Source organism: Pistacia vera, unplaced genomic scaffold, assembly GCF_008641045.1.
Source record: "Pistacia vera cultivar Batoury unplaced genomic scaffold, PisVer_v2 Contig233, whole genome shotgun sequence".
Classification (NCBI taxonomy): Eukaryota; Viridiplantae; Streptophyta; class Magnoliopsida; order Sapindales; family Anacardiaceae; genus Pistacia; species Pistacia vera.
Window position 1 is genome coordinate 561,115 of NW_022196039.1, and position 23,211 is coordinate 584,325.

The window sequence follows — 23,211 nt, forward strand, 5'->3', positions numbered from 1 at the left end:
ACCTCAAGTTTCAAGGCGGCATATCGTTCTGGATCTATCGCTCTTCTCTTTTGGTGAACCGGCTTAGCTTCACTATCGATGTTCAATGCATGGAAAATAATATCCGGGCTAATCCCGACCATATCTACATGCGACCATGCAAACACATCAATATTCTCTCTGAGGAAGCTGGTCAGTTTGGTGGCGAGTTGGGGGTTGAGATTGCTCCCAATCCTTAACACTCTGCTCGGCTCGCTCTGGTTGACCGATACTTCAGACAGATCCTCAACTGGCCTACTGGAGGGGCATTCCTGAATACTAGGATCCATATTATCCTCGTTGGGCCAGGCTGTGGCTCAATCCAGCTGATCGCCATCGCCTGTCGGGGAATGCCGCGTAAGATACCTTTCCCTTTGCACACCATCTGCACTGCTTTTACATAACAGTTGTGAGATGCGCGCTGAGATCCGCTAACTTCCCCTATCCCCGTCGGGGTGGGGAACTTCATCTTCAGATGGTATATCGAAGTGACTGCCTTGAATTTTCTCAGCAGAGGTTGCCCTAAGATACCATTAAAAACGGATGGGCAATCCACTACCAAGAATTCAATTACCTTAGTCACTTCGTCAAAGTCACCCAGCATGATTGGAAGCGAGATCGTTCCTTTGGGGATCAGGTGGTCCCCTGTAAAACCATATAGGGGGATCGAGGCGAGCTTCAGGTCGGCCTCGTCCAAGTTCATTCTTTCGAAAGCTATCTGGAACAAGATGTTCATAGCACTTCCGTTGTCCACCAACATTCTGTGGACGTTATGGCGCCCTATCAGGGGCGTGATCACAAGAGTGTCAACGTGGGGATAATGCAATCGAACTGCATCCTTTTCGAAGAAGGTGATTTCCTCCTCCATACGAACCTTTTGTGGTTGTCGTGTCGTGCTCATCACTGATGAGATCGTGATGGGCTGCATGAGCATATCTTTCTTGGGCACCTTACGAGTTCCCCGCGAGGTGCGGTCCCCCAAAGATCAAATTGACGTTGCATACACCTTTGCGATCACGACGCTTATTTCCTGGTTCCCCTTGATTTTTCTCTTATGCGGAAGTGGAGTCATCAATATATTCCTTGAAATGCCCTTGTTTGATGAGGTCTTTGATTGCCTGTTTGAGAGCTCGGCACTCATTGGTGTGATACCCATTATCCCAATGAAAACGATAGTATTTTTTACTATTTCTGGCTGATGGGGGATTTTTCATGGGCTCAGGCTCTCCGAGCAGGCTGGCCTCTTCTGACTTGTCAAGAATAGCTGATACAGACGCATTCAAAGGCGTACACTGATTTCTGTTGCGATCGTGACGAGGAACTGAAGGATAAGAATTTTTGGGCTCATAGCGCGGTTTCTTTCCTTTTCGTTGATCGTCAGTGGCCCATCTGCGATCAACTCTCCTACTTTCCCCTCGACCAGGCGCACTACTTGAAGCACCGGGGTCGCGGCGGTGGAGCACCGCCACGAAATTTTCAATACGGAGGTACTTCTCTGTAAGGTTATAAAAGCAAGTGAGGGAAACATCATCCTCAGCCTGTAACTCTTTCCACAGGCCGGTCTGTGGGCAAACTCCCGCTATGATGAGAGTCCGAATAGATTCTTTGGGAGTGTGAGCTACTTTATTAAGTTCTCTGTGGATTCATCCATTTCTTGCCTTATATTACTGAGGTAGCTTAAAGGCATTAAGAACTTTCGGTTTGCTTGGAAGTGCCTTAGGAAAGTCGTGCTCATCTGAGGCCACGAATTGATCAATCCCGCTAGGAGCGACCTGAACCACTGTTTGGCATGAGAGGTTAGAGTTACTGCCAAACAACAACACTTTGCCAAATCTGAAACCTAGTGAAGTTCCATTAGGTCGTTGAATTCATACAAGTGATCCTGCGGATCAGAATTTCCATCGAACACCCGTATATCAGGCATTCTAAATCTTGATGGGAGTGGGGCGGCTAATACTTCCGAAGAGAAGGGAGACACTGCTGTTTCAATCTGAGGTAGCGGAGCTATTTGGGGATTGCTTTCGCCCATGCGAGTTCGACCCTCGCGATTACGATTGAGGAAAGTCCGGAGGTCAAATTCCTCTTCGCCTTGGCCGACAGTTCCGGCCGCTCTCAACACACGCTGGCTAGAGTCGCGTGATGGCGATGAATGGTGAGGGAATTTTCATGATTTCCGCGGTGGTACGAACCACCCCGCGAAGTGTGGGAACTTCCTTCACAATGACGATCATGATCGTTTTTCTGGCGGTGATAAGAATCGTCCCGCCCAGCACTTTTATGGGGGTGCGCATGCGACGTGGCATGGGACGGCTCAGGCTGTGACCTTTCACCGAGTCTTAACGCCACGGGTATTCTACCCGGAATGTGGTTGGTGTTCGCCTGCCCTTTAGAGCCCTTAGGCCCATTTTTTGCCACTTGCTTACCCTTCCTTCGGCGTGCTGCAGTGCTTGCGGCACGGGCTATTGCCCTTTGCCGCGCTTCCATGCGACCTGCAGGCGTTTTTGGTGGTTGCACCTCTCCAGCTGATCTGGGTGGCACGCCCTAGTCCAAACGGTCCAACCTTTGTTTGATCATTTGGAGAGTGTTGTTGAACCTCTCCTGGTAGCTCATGATGGTAGGGTCAAGTTGTGAACTTGACGAGATATCCCCTGCGACATTTTGCAGAACCGAAGGTACCTTGGGAGAGGTGTCCTCTTGTACTTGGGGGATCTCCTCAGCACCCTAATTGGTTCGCTCAGGTTCAAGTCGGCGAGCCATTTGCTATTGTAGGACCAGTTAGTCAGAGATTCTCCTGATGAAGGACGAATACTAAATCAGGCCCTCCTTCTAGCGCCAAACTATTAATGCGTGATTTTGACACCAGCCAAACGCACGTGTGAAATGCTGAGCTGGCCCAGAAGACACACGTGGATGAGAGAGTGAGAGTAAAAACAATGGAGAACAGTGTTTAAAGTGGTTCGGATGCGCAAGGAAGCAAATCCTACGTCCACTGATTTTGTATGAATAATAGTGGTCAGGTCGCGTTCAGCGGGCTGACTTACAAATGATTACACAAGAGAGAGAATGCTATTTTTCTTTAGAGAGATTAGCTAATCCCCCAAATGAGAGAGGAGCTCTCAATTTATAGTGGGATTGATTAAGGTTATGATTACTAAATCTGTGAGTTGGTGGGATTATCCATGCAAATCCTTCTTTATGTCCCATTGCCCACTTTCTAGAGCGATTTACGCAATTTGGTGCAGGGATTAGACACGTGGAATCACTCTAGCTTCTGGCTGGTTTGACGTGCACCCACTGCCCTGATAGGAGCGTGCCGTCCATGCCATTGTGTGACGTGGCCGCCTCTGACTGGCTGCGGACCTATCTAAGCTCTTACTTTTTATGTTGACTTGTTCTTGTGTCAGCCCTACTTTTTCAGGCATAACAGAACTGATTCCTTCAGATATTTAATTATAAGACTCCCAATACAACATTGTAAGACCATAATTTATTGACAAAGGTAATTCTGTCTCATTCATTCCACCATTTCTTTCTTTTCCTTTTTTTTTTTTCACAAAAAATTATGGAAAAAAATAAAGACGAAGAAAACCATATTTATTTCACCTGAAATCCAAACATTTCCTAAAGCCAATCTAGAATGTCTTTATCTTTCTTTTTATTGTGGTCCTTGGGCCATGGAAGACACCTAGTGTTACGGAGGGCAACAACTACTGCTTGAATCTGCAAATGATGATTTAAAAATAATAGTGTAGCAAAAACAATAGAAAGCTAAAAGTGGAGGACCAGACAAGGTAAAAGTTTGAAACATATTGATGAATACTGGTTTCTGTAAATTAATCCAAACCCACTTCCTCTCTCACACCCAACAGCTCAACACGCAAAATGACTCATTAATTTAACAATCAAATAGCAACAGTAGTAAAAATGGAACAAACCAAAAGAAAATAATAGATTATATTGATACTCAATAGAACAGTAGTTCATCAAACAAAAAGAACAATTCACTAAAGACCAGAAAGCAAAAAATAACAGCTGGATTTGAGGGCTAGTATCTCCAGACACTAGTCACCCAAAAATACCCAATGTCCTCTACACCTCACGTCTCTCATTTTTGTTACTAACACGCTCGGATTCCTTGTAACTAACTCTGCCACCTGTTGTTTTTAGTAATTCCCTTTTCTGCCCTTTCCTCTTTTGTATTATTGAGACGCTGCAGGTCCATCAATACCCTCCCCAAGAAATGCCACCTTGTCCTCAAGGTGGAATGAGGAAATTGATAACAGATAGAGTCGTAGCTCTCCCAAGTATTATCCCAAGGAGGTAAGTTCTTCCACTTAATCAAGACTACGTAACTTCTGTCCAAAAGTCAGTGTGTATGGATAGCTTGTTCAGGCTCTACATTGAGTACCAGGCTACTGTCAAGGCCTTTAGAAAGAGGTTGAGAGACTAATGGGTGAGTAGATACTTTCTTGAGCTGGGACACGTAAAATACATTGTGGATCCTGGTTGTGGTGGCAATTCCAATTGGTGAGCGACAGGGCTGACCTTCTTAGTAATTGGGAAGGGTCCATAAAATCTAAGATTGAGTTTTTCGTTGATTCGGCGAGCTAAGGACCTAAGGTGATAGGGCTATAGTTTAAGATACACGGAGTCCCCTGCCTCAAAGTGAATTTCCCTCCTCTTCCTATCAACGGACTGCTTCATATCATTTTGAGCTTTAGCTAAGTTGGCTTTCAACTCATCTAAAATCAAGTTACGATCCGTTAGTTGTTCATCTACTGCCTTCACCACAGAACTATGCTCAGCATAGCTAAGAAGTACTGGTGGGTCTCGACCATAAAGGGCTCAAAACGGTGTCATCCCCGAAGACTGATTGTAGGTCGTATTAAACCAAAATTCTGCCCAACTCAACCAGTTAGGCCACTGCCGTGGCTGTTGTCCAACAAAGCATCTCAAATAAGTTTCCAAACACCTATTCACAACTTCTGTTTCCTATCCGATTGTGGGTGATAGGCAGTACTCATGTGCAACTTAGTCCTGAATTGTTTGAACAACTCTCCCCAAAAAACACTCATGAAATCTTATCACGATCTGATGCAATAGTGCGGGGAAATCCATGTAAACTTACGATCTCCTTAATGAATAAGGTGGCTACCTCTCTAGTTGAAAAAGGGTGTTGTAGGGTGATGAAGTGGTTGTACTTCGTCAATCTGTCAACCACTGCTAAGATAGTATCTGTATGTTGCACCTTCAAGAGCCCCTCAATAAAATCCATGGAGATGTTTTCCCATACTTGTGTTGGCACTGGTAAGGGTTGAAGCAAGCCGATAGGTTGCAAACTGTCGTATTTGTTTTGTTGACAAGTGGGGCATTCTTTCACAAATTTTTGAATATCACTCTTTATTCCTTCCCAATACACCACTGGGATAGCCCCTTGTATGTCCAAAAGAACACTGAATGCTCCCGGCTCCCCCCCCCCTGCACGCGCGCTGTAGGAGAGGAATGGAACTCTTGAAGAAGTAACTTAACTTGCGGACTTGACCTAGGAATAACCAACCAATCTCTGTGGAAAAGTTGGTGACCGACAAGGCGATAGGGCTGGTGGCTATCAGGATTACGCATTAATTCTTGACTGATCTTCTTCAATTTAGCATTCCTTTTTATGGCATCTTCCCACTCTTCCTTGCTTTCGAAATAACACTTGGAGATGGCATTGAATTATACTAAATCATTCTTCCTAGAGAGTGCATCCGCAACTTTATTTTCCATTCCTAGCCTATACTGAATTTCGAGATCTAACCCCAATAACTTGACCACCCATTTTTGTTGTTCTTCACCCTACAATCTTTGGACCTTCAATTAGTGTAAGCTGCGTTAATCGGTGCGATTGATAAAGTGCCGACCAAGGAGATAATGTTTCCATTTTTGGACAGCAAAAACTATCGCCATCAGCTTTCTCTCATAAATTGATTTTAACCAAGACCAAGAAGAAAATCCTTGGCTAATGAATGCTAAGAGCCTGCCATCTTGCATTGACACTACGCCGAGCCCCTGTCCTGAAGCATCAGTCTCAACGACGAAGGTTTTAGAAAAATCAGGCATGGCCAAAATAAGGTTGAAGTTAGGGCCCTTTTTAAGGCTTCAAATGCTGTTTGTGTTGCCTCTATCCAAGTGAAAGCATCCTTCTATAAGAGTTAGATCAGTGGTCTAGCACATACCCCATATCCCTTCACGAACTTCTGATAGTATCCCGTTAACCCATAAATCCCCCGAGTGCGCTAACATCCTTGGGCATTGGCCATTTGAGAATACAGTCAATCTTTGAGGGATCTACTGCCACACCGTGAGCTGAAATTATATGGCCCAAATACTTTAGTTGTTCCTGCGGAAATAAACACTTCCTTTTGTTAACTACCAACCGATTTTCTAATTGTACCTGGAATGCAATCCGAAGATGGTGCAAGTAAGCCTCATGTCAAGGATGTACATTAAGATGTCGTCGAAGAACACTAGTACAAATTTCCATAGGAATGGCCTGAAAATACTATTCATCAAGGATTGAAATGTTGTCGGGGCATTCATTAATCCAAATGACATCACGAGGAACTCATAATGTCCCTTATGAGTGTAGAAGGCTGTCTTGGGTGTGTCATCTTCCTTGACTCTAATTTGATGATAATTGGATTTAAGATTCAGCTTGGAGAAAACTGTGGCACCACCCAATTCTTCAAATAGCTCGTCAATGGTGGGGATATGGAACTTGTCCGGAATATAATCTTGTTGAGCGCCCTATAATTGACACAAAACTAGGCATGGCAATGTTCCCCGGGATTTTGGGGACCCGTCCCGCCCCACCCCATATGGGGCGGGGAAGCCCTATATATATATATATATATATTTACTTTTCACTAATATTCCTATATTTCACCTAATTACACAATTATCCTACCTATATAAACCCATATTTTCCTAATTTCCCTCACCCTAAACAATTGAACAAGAACAAACCCTGACCCATATTTATGTATAATTAACTATGTTTAAACGATTAATTTAAGTGTTTGTCATGTGGATGAGAATTAACTATTGTGTTTGGTAATGCTCAAATTAATTTATAATATATAAAATTAAAAAAATGTATATATATATATTTACTTTTCACTAATATTCCTATATTTCACCTAATTACACAATTATCCTACCTATATAAACCCATATTTTCCTAATTTCCCTCACTCTAAACAATTGAACAAGAACAAACCCTGACCCATATTTATGTATAATTAATTATGTTTAAACGATTAATTTAAGTGTTTGTCATGTGGATTAGAATTAACTATTTTGTTTGTTAATGCTCAAATTAATTTATGTTTATATAAAATTAACGGGGCGGGGACGGGCCTCCAACATTCCCCTTTGGGTCGGGGAAGGGGAATTCCTTTCATCCCCGTAATGGGGATGTGGTGGGGGTGGGGAATGATTTTGAGGGTGGGGATGGGTACGGTGAATGAGATCCCTGCCCCGCCCCGCCCCATTGCCATGCCTACACAAAACTGCCAGCCTCTATCCTTCTTTTTAACCAATAGTATCGGGCTCGAAAAGAGGCTCACACTTGGTTTTATAATGCCTGAAGCCAACATTTCTTGGACAATTTTCTCAATCTCATTTTTGGGTAGTAAGGGTATTAGTAGGGTCTTATGTTGGGAGGTGGGTTTCTTGGTAAGATTCGGATGGCATGGTCTTGATCTCTGGTCGGTGGAAGTCCCAAGTAAGGCTCAAATAACACTCCACAATCATCCAACAACGTATTGATTTTGGAATCGCCATTGAACCCCTCTTCTTGCTGAGCTTGAAGGTTGGCAAACCCAATCAAATATCTCTAGCTGTCTTCTTGGAGCATTTTTATCATCCCCTTTAAAGATACTCTGGTTTTGCTTAAGGATGGATCCCCTTAAAGTATTATACTTTGACCTGCCATTCTAAATTTCATCACTAGCTTCTTCCAATCGGCGGTGGTCTCACCCAAGGTTTCTAGCTAAGCCACCCTCAATATCACATCTGCATTGCTCATACTAAATGGAAAGAAGGATTAAACAATCTCCAAACCCTGCAACTTCAATCGTACATCACGACACTCCCCACTACATTTCATATTATAACCATCACCCATTTTTACCCCAAAAGTCTTAGTGGGCATCACAAGGATATTTAGCTCCTCTACAACCTCCCGATTGATGAAATTATGGGAGGCGCCACTATCCACCAGTACTGTCACCGCCTTTCCCCCAATTTCCCCTCTTAAATTCAACGTCCTTGGGCTTGTAATCCCTATCACCGAACTGACTGACAGCTCCACACCACTGAGCACCTCTTCCCCTTTTTCGTGCGACTCAATCTCAGGCACCATATTCTCACTCTCCTCTAGTTCTTCTTCTCCCACCAATAATATCTGAAATTGCTTCTCACCACACCTATGGCCAAGGGAGTACTTGGCATTACATGGTAGCAGAGCCCTTTTTTCCTTCTTCCTCTGGATCTCTGCCTCCGTCAGCCTCTTAAATGGTAAATCACACCTACTGACACTTGATGGGAGTTCACTAAAGGAAGGGAATTAGAATTAGAGTTTGAGTTAGAGTGTGAAATCATGTCACCTGGGTTTCTTCGTGGGGGAGTGGAATTCATGTTGGGAGAGCTGACCAAATTAGCTGGGCTTTGTGGGTTTTTTCCACTCTAGGTTAGGCAATGTAGCTTCTTAGGCCACCATAAGTGTTTCCCTATTTATTTTGTCGGCCCAAACTGGCACGAGCCTTTTCAAGCACTTGATTTCTCTTTTCAACTCTTTGGGCCAACAAGGTAACACTAGTCAAAGAATTGGGTTGGGCCAAAAGTTTTAGGGCCTGCAACTTAATTTCAGTCCGTACCTCAGGCTTTAAACCATTGAGAAAGGCTGTCATCAAAACATCTTTCCTTTCTCTGATGGTCAGTGCCGCCACCTCCTCGAATCTCCACTTGAATCCACTATTCAACTTTGTCGCGTCGCCATCAGCAGTTCTAATAGGCTGACTTCTTGCATCCAGCTGAAACGTTACAGGAGGGCCACCTTGAATGTTGGCTAAGTTCTTGCTTCTGCTTGAGATTCCGTCCACTAGTACCAGTGGAGAGCCTCCCCCTCCATGCACAGCGCTGTCACCGACAACTTGTGTTCATCTAGGATCTGGTTGATGGTGAAATACCTTTCCACACAGAAAACCCACCCACAAGAATCTTCGTCGGAGAAGATGGGCAACTCCAGCTTCCAACCACCCCAGTCACGGTGATTTCCCCAATCTCCGTTGTCCAGCCCTCTCCATCTGGGTTTCCCTAATCCTTGTGAAGATTTCCACCTCTTCTACCCCCCTGGTCGCGACATGAGTCTCCAGTAACATTCCTTTTGCGCTCTTCTTCATCTTTCTTGTGCATCCAATTTTGCATGTCCATCAACATCTCTCTCATGGAATTCACCGTTTTAGTCACCCTAGCCACGTTTCTCTAAACCACTGCCATATCTTTCTCCACTCTCTACTCTATTCTCCATCCTATTGCCAACCATAACCCGCCTAATAACCTTGTTCTGATACCAGTTGATGAATACTAGTTTTTGTAAATTAATCCAAACCCACTTCCTCTCTTACACTCAGCAGCTCAACATTCAAAATGACTCATTAATTTAACAATCAAACAACAACCACAATAAAAATGGAACTAACTAGAAGAAAATGATAGATTATAATACTCATTAGAACAGTAGTTCATCAAACAAAAGGAACAATTCACTACAGACCAGAAAGCAAAAAATAACAGCTGGCTTCGAGGGCCAATACCTCTAGACACTATTCACCCAAAAATACCCAATGTTTTCTACACCTCACATCTCTTATTTTTATTACTGACATACTCGAATTCCTTGTAACTAACTCTGCCATCTGTTACTTTTAGTAATTCCCTTTTCTGCCCTTTTCTCTTTTGTATTGTTGAGATAGCATAGGTCCATCACAAACTTCAGGATATATCATGATAGCTTGATTTGCACTATCAGGATCCAGAGGAAGGATATTGTACGGGACACATATCTGTGTCTTTTCTGCAACTTTGTCTTGCGCTTGTAAAATCTGTACAAATGATAAACCACAGTTCCACCAGTCATTTAAGAGGAATATAAGTTCATACTCAGAAGCACTCAAAGTTAGTATATGTCACATCACCTCACGTTCGATTTCCAAAGCCTCTGTCAAATTAATAGCCTTTAAAACCTCAAAAACAACATTGGCAGTTTGGTATGCCTTAGTAAGCTGTGCACTGAATTTAAATGAAAAAAAGGTTATCAATACAATAAATACCACTTCCAGATCATATCACCTAGAAGAATTAATCAAATATCATGCAAAGAACGATTTATCAGCCATAGAACTCACTGGTCAGCTTTATCAGCACCATTTTGCATTGCTTGGATATATTTTTTGTGATAATATTTATAAAAACTCTTCATTTCACGCGCATCACTATTTTTCCCTCTTCCCATTAATGTCGTATCATTCTCCTGCCAAAAAAAAAAAAGAAATGCCATCAAGAAACCAACACTACTTACTACAACTACAAGAAGAACAAGATTTAGACAGCAAAAGATAGTGATAAATGCTAGTCGAGGTACTTGTGGATATTGCATAAGGGTTCGTTTGAGCACATAGGATTTAACATGGCATAGAAATTGTCTTAAGTGGATTCACCCATATCAAATCTTGCTTACATAACAAATTCCGGAACTGTTCTCTAAGCACCTGGAATGTTTGAACTGAGCAATGTGTTTGACAAAAGTTGCAGACAATGGCTTGTTGAAATATGTCAACCAGACATCATTCTACAACCAGCTTCAACATATACTTTTGAAGAAATTATATGAAAGAATACTTTTTTTCTCTTACTTGAAACAATACAGAACCAATACTTAAACAGGAAAAAGGAGGGAACAAATCTGACATGGATCAGCCACTCAAATCCCTTAATTTTAGGGATAAAAATTAAATCTCTTTAGTTTGGGGACACAAGAAAAACGAGAAAGTAATCACCTATAAAAGAGGAAACTAATCAATTAGGATAGAGCCACTAAATCCTCCCAGAAATCTGAGACTGATAAACAGAAATCCGCAATTTTATTTCAACACAAAAATCCCTCGACCCTTCCTATATGTCACAGACTTTATAATTGGGAGCCACTTCAAAACACTATAGCTTTGGCAGCCATAAAAAATCATTAGATATAATATCCCAAGTAGGTCGAAGGGGATTTGAACCCTTGACATCATGGTTTAAACTGAGGGCTTTTGCCACCAAGTCCAACCCTTGAGGTTAACTAGTCAAAACACTCTGAATATCTGACCATCAGTTTCTTCAACAAGAAGCACAAACAAGGTTTGATAGTTTTATGTAACAAAGACGTTGTTACTCATTTTTTTCATCAAACATTTTATTACCGTTCAACACATGCGGCATCAAACTCAGTTTTTTATACATATTCAAAGACAACATTCAAGTAAAATACAAATGAACGCTTCCAGTTTAAATTTCACTCTATGTCATATTTTACACAGCTGTTTCATTTTGATCACAGCACATTCTTGTAGACAAATCACGGTCAGAACCATAACCGACTTGTTTACATCCGATATACGTTGATACTCAGCACCCAATAAGAATTGCATAATATAGTAAATTACATTCTCATGGACCATGCTTCTAGTAAGTTTAAAACAATTTTTTTTTTTTTTTTTTTTTTTTAATGATATACAACTTGAGAAAATGAACATAAATTAAGCATATACAAATGCCTCTCACAGATAAAAAAAAAAAAAAAAAAAGGATTTTTCCTTTATCAGATATTTTCTTTTAATGGAACATCTCAGCCTACTCCAATTCTCAAATATCCAAAGTCCCTTCACAGATAAAGACAAAAAAAGGACTTTTCCTTCGTCAGATATTTCCTTTTAATGGAACGCGTTAGCCTACTCCAGTTCTCAAATATAACCACACGAATAGTTAAGACATATAAAAATTCTGAAATTAAGAGTACATGTGCTAACTTTCATGAGAAAGAAGGCAAATATTGAAAAATAAAAAATGAAAACAAGGGTCGTTGACACCCAATTCACACCATATTTTTCACAGCAACCATACCGCAACCTTCTTGTCCACGATGCTGCAGAGCGTGTAACGCTAAAATAGCACAAATGAGATGCTTTAGGGTCACTATAGATGCTCATAACACCGCACTCTTCACAAGGCTGACCGTCATCATCATCATCAAAGCAAACAAAACGGTCATTTGGGTGCCTCTCGACACCGGTAAAGAACTGGGATACGGGGTTTTTGGAGAAAACAACAAAGTCAGTTTTGTGGGGTGTGATGCGACTAAATCAAACTTAGCCAGTGCATTAGTGTTCAAGTAATAAAGTGATGAGTTCGAGTACTGTCTCACAGAGATCAAAGCAAATATTCATGATTATCTAAAACTACCTACGCGTTATTTGAGAAAACAAAATTTTAGAGTGTAAAAACTAACTAAATTAAACAAATAAACAATGTGAAGAACTATGCAATATTAATGAAGTTAGGGTACAAATTTTCCCCTAATTATGCTTGACAACTACTTTTAATACCATTCTGTGCTATGAATTGGTAGGATTCTTTTAAGGTCAATTATCCTTATTCAGGCATAATATTCAACTTAATAGAAATCCTTATTCGGTTACTCTGAAATTAAGAAGCATAAAATCATCAATTCCTTACGACTAATTCGCCCTATTCGGTTATGAATTAGATGGACCACAAATTAATACTAGAATCTCTATTCGATTACTACTAGTTTTAATACGCTGTGTAATGTTATTCCAATAAAACAATTATGAATATGGATTAAGCAATAAACCCTAACTTCTCTATTCGAAACATCATCAAGGTAATTGAATCAATCCAACATTCATAAAGCATTAAACCTAAACTCTGGCACAAATTCATAAACATAAATCTAGTATTAAGAATAAAAATTGTTCAAAACATAATTAGGGTTTCATCCTCCCTTAACAAAAGAAATTTACTCCATCATAAGAACAAAAAAATAATCAGAGAAGAAAGAAAACATGTTTAGATCGAAAAGAAATAAAAATCAAGCTCTTAAATCTAATCTTCAATCTTTAGGCCCCAAGAATGCGTCTTCTCCCCTCCAAGGTATGCAAAATTCGTCCCCTAACAACTAATATAAATTACACTTAAATACCCAAAAGAGTCTTAAGTGAAAAAGGAAAACTGATAAAAATGCCCTAATAGTTTCTGCCACCGCCCTGGCCGTGGCCAAATTTAAGTCACCACAGCCTAGGCCGTGGTGCTTTCTAGTCTCTTTGTTTTATCTTTGTTCCATCACCATGGCCATGGTGAACTACCGAGGCATGGTTGTGGCCTTAAAGAATTTTAGGTAGTCTCAAGTTCTTTGAGCTTTAAGTCCCAATTTCATTCCAATGCTCTAATTGTGAAGTTTCAAATAGAAAGCAAAGAAAGAAACGAAAAACAGAGAAAGAGACGAAGAAGAAGCTAATTCTGGGAACTGCGTTTTTTCCTTATTTTTTATTATTGAGAATACACTGTAGAAGCACTTTTATAATGCTTGGTTTAACCAGAGTTGTAACTGACTAACCATACATCTTAACTCTAGTAACAAACTAACTTTAAGTACTAACAACTTAGTTAACACTTGGTCTCAACCGAGACTGCAATTTGCTGGAGTCTACACACTTTCTGCACTTTACCAACACTAATCTACTCAATCAAAGCCTGAAAAACACAAAAGCCATCCAATCAATAGCTAACCATTCATATCTCAACTTAAGAAAAACTAACATCAAAACAAAGAAAACAAATGAGAAATTAACTAAACTAACATCAAAACAACCCTAAAAAACACTCAAATTATGCAACTTATCAGGGTGTTGTTTAAGATAGAAAAGAGAAGGTTTTTGAAGGGTTTTAGAGAACAGAGAAAGAGGGGCTTTTTGGGGTTGTTTAGGGTTAGAAGACAGAGATGAAGAGAGGTGGTAGATAGTGTTAATGTCACCAATGGTGGTAGAGGTGGTGGTTGTGGCTGTCATGGAGGTGAAAAATATTTTCAGAGGGAAAAAAAAAAAATTAAATGGTCAGGGTTTTAATTTTTGAAAATCAGAATTAATTAGGGTAATGCAAAATTTTGAATTTGAGAGTTTTGAATTTTTTATTTTTATTTTTAGGGGGACAGTGATGTGGCATATAGATGATGTGGCTGTTGAAGTGGAACGTGCCATGTCACATGCCATGTCACTTTGTAAGGGATTCTTTGTAAGGGTCTTTGTAAGCCTATCATTATCCAAAAACAAATACACTCTAAAAGCATTTGTAAAGGACTCTTTAAATGACCCAAACTCTTTATTATAAAGAGTTTATCCATAAAAACAAGAGTATTCTTTAAATATAAATTAAAGAGTGAGTTTGACTCTCCACATCTAGATAGTCAAATTTCACTCTTTATACTATTTTTAATTAATAAATTACAAGTTTCTATGCATTTTATTTATTAATTTTCTCTCCTATTAAGTATCTTTCTTGAAAATAAAGAACATCTTCATTAAATTTAAAAAGTTTATTGGATTTGAATAAAAATTATGTTCTTTATATTTAGAAATTAATGAAGATGCTCTTTATTTATGTGAAAGATATTCTTTAAAATAAAGAGCACTGTTGGAGATGCTCTAAGTTCTTCAAACAGGAAAAATAGAAATTATAATACTCACTCTTTCAAGACGCTGAATGAGGGTTGTTTTAAATTGTCGAACACCTCATCCACTAGAAGTGGGATCCAATCCATGAGCTTCCTCTAAGGCATAAAGGCGGCCTACATTCAAAACCAAAACATATGAATCACAATATTAGAAATGCAAATAAGAAAAGAATTCTGCTACAATAAAATTTAAATAAGAAATAGAAGTAGATTGAAAATGAGATTTAAAAACAAACAAAAGATAACATGAGAATACATGCTGCAACTATAAAGATGGATAGTCATGACTACAGAGTAAAAAACATATACATTTGTTCTTACCATATAGACAAACAAATTAAGGGAGCAAATGGTTACCCATAAACACTTCAAAATTCATAAGAGTCCAGGAAAAAACTTTACAATGAGACACATATGACTCTTTTGAATAAAATTCCGTTTAGGTAAGGTAATACCCTAGTCAAGAGTAATATCACTAATCCTAAAAGTTTAAATTAATATGTAAAGATCAGCAATTCTAAGATGTAACACACTCCTTCATGTGCAAGGCAATTACTAGTCCATGGGTTTACCAAGTGAATACGAATATTGGCATTCTTTTTGCCAAGTTTTGAAGCTTGATTAACACAAGTGAAGGTTTTCAAGAATTAACCACAAAATATAGGAGTCAAAATAGGCTCTAACACAAATAAGGAACCAGAAATTGGAAAAGGTAATAGTTAAAAATGTCATTTAAGTTCTAAAACCACAAATAATTAAAAAATAAAAATGTAGTTTCAAAGTGTTATGAAGCCAAACGACGTCGTTCTCATTTAGTTAAGTGAGTGAATCTTGGACATTGATTCAAGACAGATTGTGCGGCTCACAATCGCTGATAGTCAATAATATAAAAGGGGGCAAAACAGTAGAAGTTTTTATCAGGTTAGTCTGTTCCTGTTAGGGTTCTATCTTGAATGAAATGAGCAATTGATTAGGGCTTAGTTGCTGGGGTTATTTTTCGTTGTAATCTGAGCAGGATTGTTAAACGGTTGTGTTTCCTTTTGAGGCTTTATTAGTTCTCTGAAATCTTGCAAGTTATAGGTACGAATTAGAGTGATTAGGTCTGGGTTGAGATATTGCTCTAGTTCAATCGAGCTAGTAATTTAGATATGCTTAACAAATTCTTAGTAATATTGGCACACAAACACTTTTTTGAGATAAAGTATCTGGAATATTTAGGATGCAAGGTAATAAAGCAAGACCAGTATGAGATATAGGGAGAAGCTCACCATTTCCAACTTGGAGCTGCTCATTGCCGGTATAACTGGAGTTCAGAGTTAGTTGAGACGGTTTGGTGTTACATGGTCTGTGGCACCAGAATCCATGTACCAAGAGGAGTCCTGAACTGTGGATGGTGTGGCAATATAGTTGCTCCATGATCTTGATAATTTTGAGGTTGTGTTTGAGATAGAAACACCTGAATATTAGTACCAAGTGTACCACCTTGAGTTCCTGGATTTGATTGAGGCAGTCCCGAAGTGGAACAGATGCTGTGGAGAAAATGTTCTGAGAAGAATGCTGCGGTCCAGTATTAGAATGGATGAAGTTGGGAAACCAGGTGCATTGTTTGGAGCATTCATATGTCCAGCAGCAGTCTGTGGGAAATACTGAAACGAAATTTGTTCCTTGAAACGATGCTTGAGGATGAAACAATGCTGGAGGTCTAGGATAATTCGCACAAGTTGGTTCGGCCAAAAGAGCACTTCCTCCATGTAAGTTAACATCGATCTGTGATAGCAGTTCAGTGCCAAATGTCCAGTCTTACCAAAGACTTGACAAATAAACTTTGCTCTACCTGCTCCTTTGCCTCTACCTCTGCCACCAGTAAATGTTTGAATAAATGATTATTGGAGCAAATTGAGGTGGTTTAGGAACAGACTGTGGAGAAGGATACATTGATGCTGAAAATGTAGGGGATTGAACAGCAAATGAAGAGTGTCCACTGGAGTCTGTCCAGATTTGAGTTGAGTTATGTCATGCTGATGACTTTTGTTGCAATCAGGTGATAGTTTGCAAGATGAACTGAACTCCATGAAACTCATTGTTGATGACTGAGTTCATCATGAGATTTGCCTTCTCTAACCTGAGCTCAAACTTCTGTAAGATTTTTGAGTTTCTTGTACTGTAAGTGGATCAAGCTTAGACTCTAGTGTGTGGTAATATTGACAACCGCGGCATCATATTCTGAATTGAGACCATCCAGAATGTAGTTTATCAACTCTTCATCAGTAATTGTTATCCCATTTGCTGTCAAATTCTCAGCAAAGCTTTTTATTTTGACAAAATATTCATGGATACTGATTTTGTCTTTTTTAGTGTTTTGTAGTAAGGTTTTAACATGCAACATCCTTGTTCTTGTTCTGTGATAAACTCTTTTTCCGAGTCAACCAAATTCCGCAGAAAATTGACATTTTGAGATTACACTGAACATAGACTTTAAATTGAGCTCAAAAGCCAGCTTACCAAAAGCTTGTCGGTCTTCTTCCACTGATGTATTCCGGATTAGGTTTCTTTTCCGTGAACCATCAGCTCCTTTAGCTTGAACTTTGACAAATTGAGCTGGACATGCATCATCCGGTGAGTTGTTCCTCTAAATCGTGAGATCCAACTGCAAAGAGGATTTGAGATTTCCAAAACCTTAGTTATCCCTAGTTAATTTGGGGAAATAGCAAGGAGGGATAGATGACATTGATGTGGATTTACGAAATTGATTGACTCGGTAATCACTTTGGTGTTTGAGTTTTTTTGTGATGAAGAAATTGTGTCGATCAACCATACTAGACGCTAGTCGATGGCTCTGATACCATGTGATCGAATCTGCCACAGAAGTCACAAAACCCCATTTTAGAAAGGCATGTTTAAGCTTATCAAACCAGGCCTGGGGAGCCTGTTTGAGGCCATAAAGAGCTTTGACCAGTTTGCATACATGAAGAGGAGCTTTAGGATCAACAAAACCTTGAGGTTGAGACATATAGACTGTTTCACTAAGTTCTCCATTCAAGAACGCATTATTGACGTCCACTTGTTGTATATCCCATTCATAAGAGACAGCCAAGCTTAAAACAACTCTGATGGTTGATGATTTAATAACCGGACTGAAGGTTTCAATATAGTCAATACCATGAGTTTGTTGGAAGCCCTTAGCAACTAACCTAGCTTTATATCTCTGAATAGACCCATTTGAGTTATGTTTAATCCTGAACACCTACTTGCAGCCAATAATATTCATGTGAGGCTCAGCTGATACAAGTTCCCAGGTGTTGTTGGATAAGAGAGCAGTGAACTCATCTTCCATGGCAGCCCTCCAAGAAGGATGAGAGAGAGCTTCAGTGGTACTGATGGGTTCTGTGGTGTCAAGGTGGGAAACTGTTGAGGTAGAGGTTACTAGCATAGAATAGGGATACTTGGTTTTAGATCTTGTAAGCATAGGATGAATATTAGGAGGGTGAGATGGAGGTTTAAGTGGAAGATCAACATAGAGATTGATACCTTTAGAGGAGGAGTTTGAGCATGTAGCAGGCTGGTTATCGTCGATAGTAAGATGAATAGGACCAGAGGACTGATCTGTGGGAGTAGGTGAGTAGGTTGTGGTGTTTGTGGAGGATTGATCTATGGGAGTAGGTGAGTAGGTTGTGATGTTTGTAGAGGTTGAAGGATTTGGATCTGCAGTATTTGTGGAGTTTGTAAGCTAGTGATTTTGATTGGGATTTGAATCAGGTTGGGGTGCAAAAGACATACGAAGTTCATGGGCAAATCAAATGAAGTTGAACTTGTTGGTAAAGTGGACTGGGGTAATGTAGCTATAGTTGAATTATGTTGCTGACCTGTTGGTAAAGGTAACACAGAACCATGAGACTGACCATCACAGTGAACATGAGATTGACCATGCGACTTACTTTGTGGCTGAGTGGTTGAGTGAGGTAAGGAAGAAAAAGTAGGCAGATGTGAGGATGATAAAGGAAATGGAAACTGATCAGCAACCAAAGTAGACATGTCATTAGGAACTTGAGAAAAGGAATTATCATTGTAAGAAGGACAAGGATTTTGAGCAAAAGGAAAACAATTTTCATCAAATTTGACACTAGAACAAATATAAATCTTGCCATTGGAATCCAAACATTTGTATCCTTTGTGATGAAGACTATATCCAACAAAAGTGCACTTAGTAGTATGAAAATCAAACTTGTGAGCATTATAGGGTCTAGTAAAGGGAAAGGCTGCACAACCAAAGACTCTAATGATTGAATAATCTGGAATTTTGTTAAACAATACTTGGAATGGTGACTGATTGGACAGAATTGGTGTAGGTAATCTGTTAGTAAGAAAGGATGCTGTTTGAAAAGCCAACCACTAGTGTTTTAATGGCATACTAGCTTGGGCTAACAATGTGAGACCTTGTTCAACTATTTGACGATGTTTCCTTTCCACTCGTCCATTTTGTTGGTGAGTGTAGGGACATGGATGACGAAAAAGAATGCCATGAGCAAGGAAGTAAGGGACTAGGCTGCGGTACTCACCACCCCAATCAGTTTGGACACACTTTAGAGGAGTACTGAACTGTCTTTGAGCCAACTTATGGAACTATTTAAAGATACTTTGGGTTTCAGATTTAACTTTCAAAGGAAACACCCAAGTGAACCTACTATAATCATCTAAAAACTGGATGTAATACTTGAATCCTTCAGGGGATGGAACAGGGGAGGGACCCAAAAGGTCTGAATGGACTAATTCCAAAGGTTTGGCAGCTCTAGAGCTAGATCTGGGAAAGGTGGACTGGTGTAGTTTGCCGAATTGGCATGCTGTGCAAAAATCAAGATTTGTCTTAACTTTGGGATTTATTTGCAGAGAAAGTAAAATTTTTGCAAGAATTGTGGCATTGGGGTGACCTAATCTTCTGTGCCACAATAGTCCACTGGTTTTTTCAACTGGTAAAGCTTGAAACAAGGCACTTTTATTATCAATAGTAGCTTCATTACATGTGGATACAAAAGTAGGAACAATATGAGCAACATTGTGATTATCAAAAGTTTTAAGACAACCATCTACATTATTGTCAGAATTGAAATAATACATTGAATGAGAGGATGATAATGGTTGTTTAAAGACAGTACTAGAAGAGTGCAAAGCTGAGCCTGAAGACTTTGAAGAAGCAATAGGCAGATTTGATGTTGAAGAGAAGGAGACATTTGGAATTTGAAGTTGGTATAGGCCAGCTTTAAGCTTTCCTTGGAGAAGAACAGTTTTGGATTGTTTGTCCTTTACCATACAACAGTCAGCAAAAAATTCAACTATAACATTGTTATCCCTAGTAAATTTAGATATGCTTAACAAATTCTTAGTAATATGTGGCACACACAACACATTTTTGAGATAAAGTGATCTGGAATATTTAGGATGGCAAGGTAATAAAGCAAGACCAGTATGAGATATAGGGAGAAGCTCACCATTTCCAACTTGGAGCTGCTCATTGCTGGTATAACTGGAGTTCAAAGTTAGTTGAGACAGGTTTGGTGTTACATGGTCTGTGGCACCAGAATCCATGTACCAAGAGGAGTCCTGAACTGTGGATGGTGTGGCAATATAGTTGGCTCCATGATCTTGATAATTTTGAGGTTGTGTTTGAGATAGAAACACCTGATTATTAGTACCATGTGTACCACCTTGAGTTCCTGGATTTGATTGAGGCAGTCCCGAAGTGGAAGCAGATGCTGTGGAGAAAATGTTCTGAGAAGAATGCTGCGGTCCAGTATTAGAATAGGATGAAGTTGGGAAACCAGGTGCATTGTTTGGAGCATTCATATGTCCAGCAGCAGTCTGTGGGAAATACTGAAACGGGAAATTTGTTCCTTGAAACGATGCTTGAGGATGAAACAATGCTGGAGGTCTAGGATAATTCTGCACAAAGTTGGTTCTGCCAAAAGAAGCACTTCCTCCAGTAAAGTTAACATCGAATCTGTGATAGCAGTTCAGTGCCAAATGTCCAGTCTTACCACAGACTTGACAAATAAACTTTGCTCTACCTGCTCCTTTGCCTCTTCCTCTGCCACCAGTAAATTGAGTTGTATAAAAATGATTTTGTGGAGCAATTTGAGGTTGTTTATGAACAGACTGTGGAGAAGGATACATTGATGCTGAAAATGTAGGGGATTGAACAGCAAATGAAGAGTGTCCACTGGGAGTCTGTCCAGATTTGAGTTGAGTTATGTCATGCTGATGACTTTTGTTGTTCAGATCAGGTGATACGTTTGCAAGATGAACTGAACTTCCATGAAACTCATTGTTGATGACTGAGTTCATCATGAGATTTGCCTTCTCTAACCTGAGCTCAAACTTCTGTAAGATTATTTAAGTTTCTTGTACTGTAAGTGGATCAAGCTTAGACTCTAGGCGTGTGGTAATATTGACAACCGCGGCATCATATTCTGAATTGAGACCATCCAGAATGTAGTTTATCAACTCTTCATCAGTAATTGTTATCCCATTTGTTGTCAAATTCTCAGCAAAGCTTTTTATTTTGACAAAATATTCATGGATACTGATGTTGTCTTTTTTAGTGTTTTGTAGTAAGGTTTTAACATGCAACATCCTTGTTCTTGATTCTGTGATAAACTCTTTTTCCAGAGTCAACCAAATATCCGCAGAAAATTGACATTTTGAGATTACACTGAACATAGACTTTAAAATTGAGCTCAAAAGCCAGCTTACCAAAAGCTTGTCGGTCTTCTTCCACTGATTGTATTCCGGATTAGGTTTCTTTTCCGTTGAACCATCAGCTCCTTTAGCTTGAACTTTGACAAATTGAGCTGGACATGCAATCAATCCGGTGAGTTGTTCCTCTAAATCGTGAGATCCAACTGCAAAGAGGATTTGAGATTTCCAAAACCTATAGTTATCCCTAGTTAATTTGGGGGAAATAGCAAGGAGGGATGAAGATGACATTGAATGTGGATTTACGAAATTGATTGACTCGGTAATCACTTTGGTGTTTGAGTTGTTTTGTGATGAAGAGAATTGTGTCAGATCAACCATACTAGACGCTAGTCGATGGCTCTGATACCATGTGAAGTTTCAAATAGAAAGCAGAGAAAGAAACGAAAAACAGAGAAAGAGACAAAGAAGAAGCTAATTCTGGGAACTGCGTTTTTTCCTTATTTTTTATTATTGAGAATACACTGTAGAAGCACTTTTATAGTGCTTGGTTTAACCAGAGTTGTAACTGACTAACCATACATCTTAACTCTAGTAACAAACTAACTTTAAGTACTAACAACTTAGTTAACACTTGGTCTCAACCGAGACTGCAATTTGCTGGAGTCTACACACTTTCTGCACTTTACCAACACTAATCTACTCAATCAAAGCCTGAAAAACACAAAAGCCATCCAATCAATAGCTAACCATTCATATCTCAACTTAAGAAAAACTAACATCAAAACAAAGAAAACAAATGAGAAATTAACTAAACTAACATCAAAACAACCCTAAAAAACACTCAAATTATGCAACTTATCAGGGTGTTGTTTAAGATAGAAAAGAGAAGGTTTTTGAAGGGTTTTAGAGAACAGAGAAAGAGGGGCTTTTTGGGGTTGTTTAGGGTTAGAAGACAGAGATGAAGAGAGGTGGTAGATAGTGTTAATGTCACCAATGGTGGTAGAGGTGGTGGTTGTGGCTGTCATGGAGGTGAAAAATATTTTCAGAGGGAAAAAAAAAAAATTAAATGGTCAGGGTTTTAATTTTTGAAAATCAGAATTAATTAGGGTAATGCAAAATTTTGAATTTGAGAGTTTTGAATTTTTTATTTTTATTTTTAGGGGGACAGTGATGTGGCATATAGATGATGTGGCTGTTGAAGTGGAACGTGCCATGTCACATGCCATGTCACTTTGTAAGGGATTCTTTGTAAGGGTCTTTGTAAGCCTATCATTATCCAAAAACAAATACACTCTAAAAGCATTTGTAAAGGACTCTTTAAATGACCCAAACTCTTTATTATAAAGAGTTTATCCATAAAAACAAGAGTATTCTTTAAATATAAATTAAAGAGTGAGTTTGACTCTCCACATCTAGATAGTCAAATTTCACTCTTTATACTATTTTTAATTAATAAATTACAAGTTTCTATGCATTTTATTTATTAATTTTCTCTCCTATTAAGTATCTTTCTTGAAAATAAAGAACATCTTCATTAAATTTAAAAAGTTTATTGGATTTGAATAAAAATTATGTTCTTTATATTTAGAAATTAATGAAGATGCTCTTTATTTATGTGAAAGATATTCTTTAAAATAAAGAGCACTGTTGGAGATGCTCTAAGTTCTTCA

General features: G+C 39.3%; 1 pseudogene; it reads right to left on the reverse strand.

Moving 5' to 3' along the window:
* The window catches only part of LOC116131368, a 61,219-nt pseudogene that overhangs the window by 24,572 nt on the left and 13,436 nt on the right, over window positions 1-23,211 (reverse strand).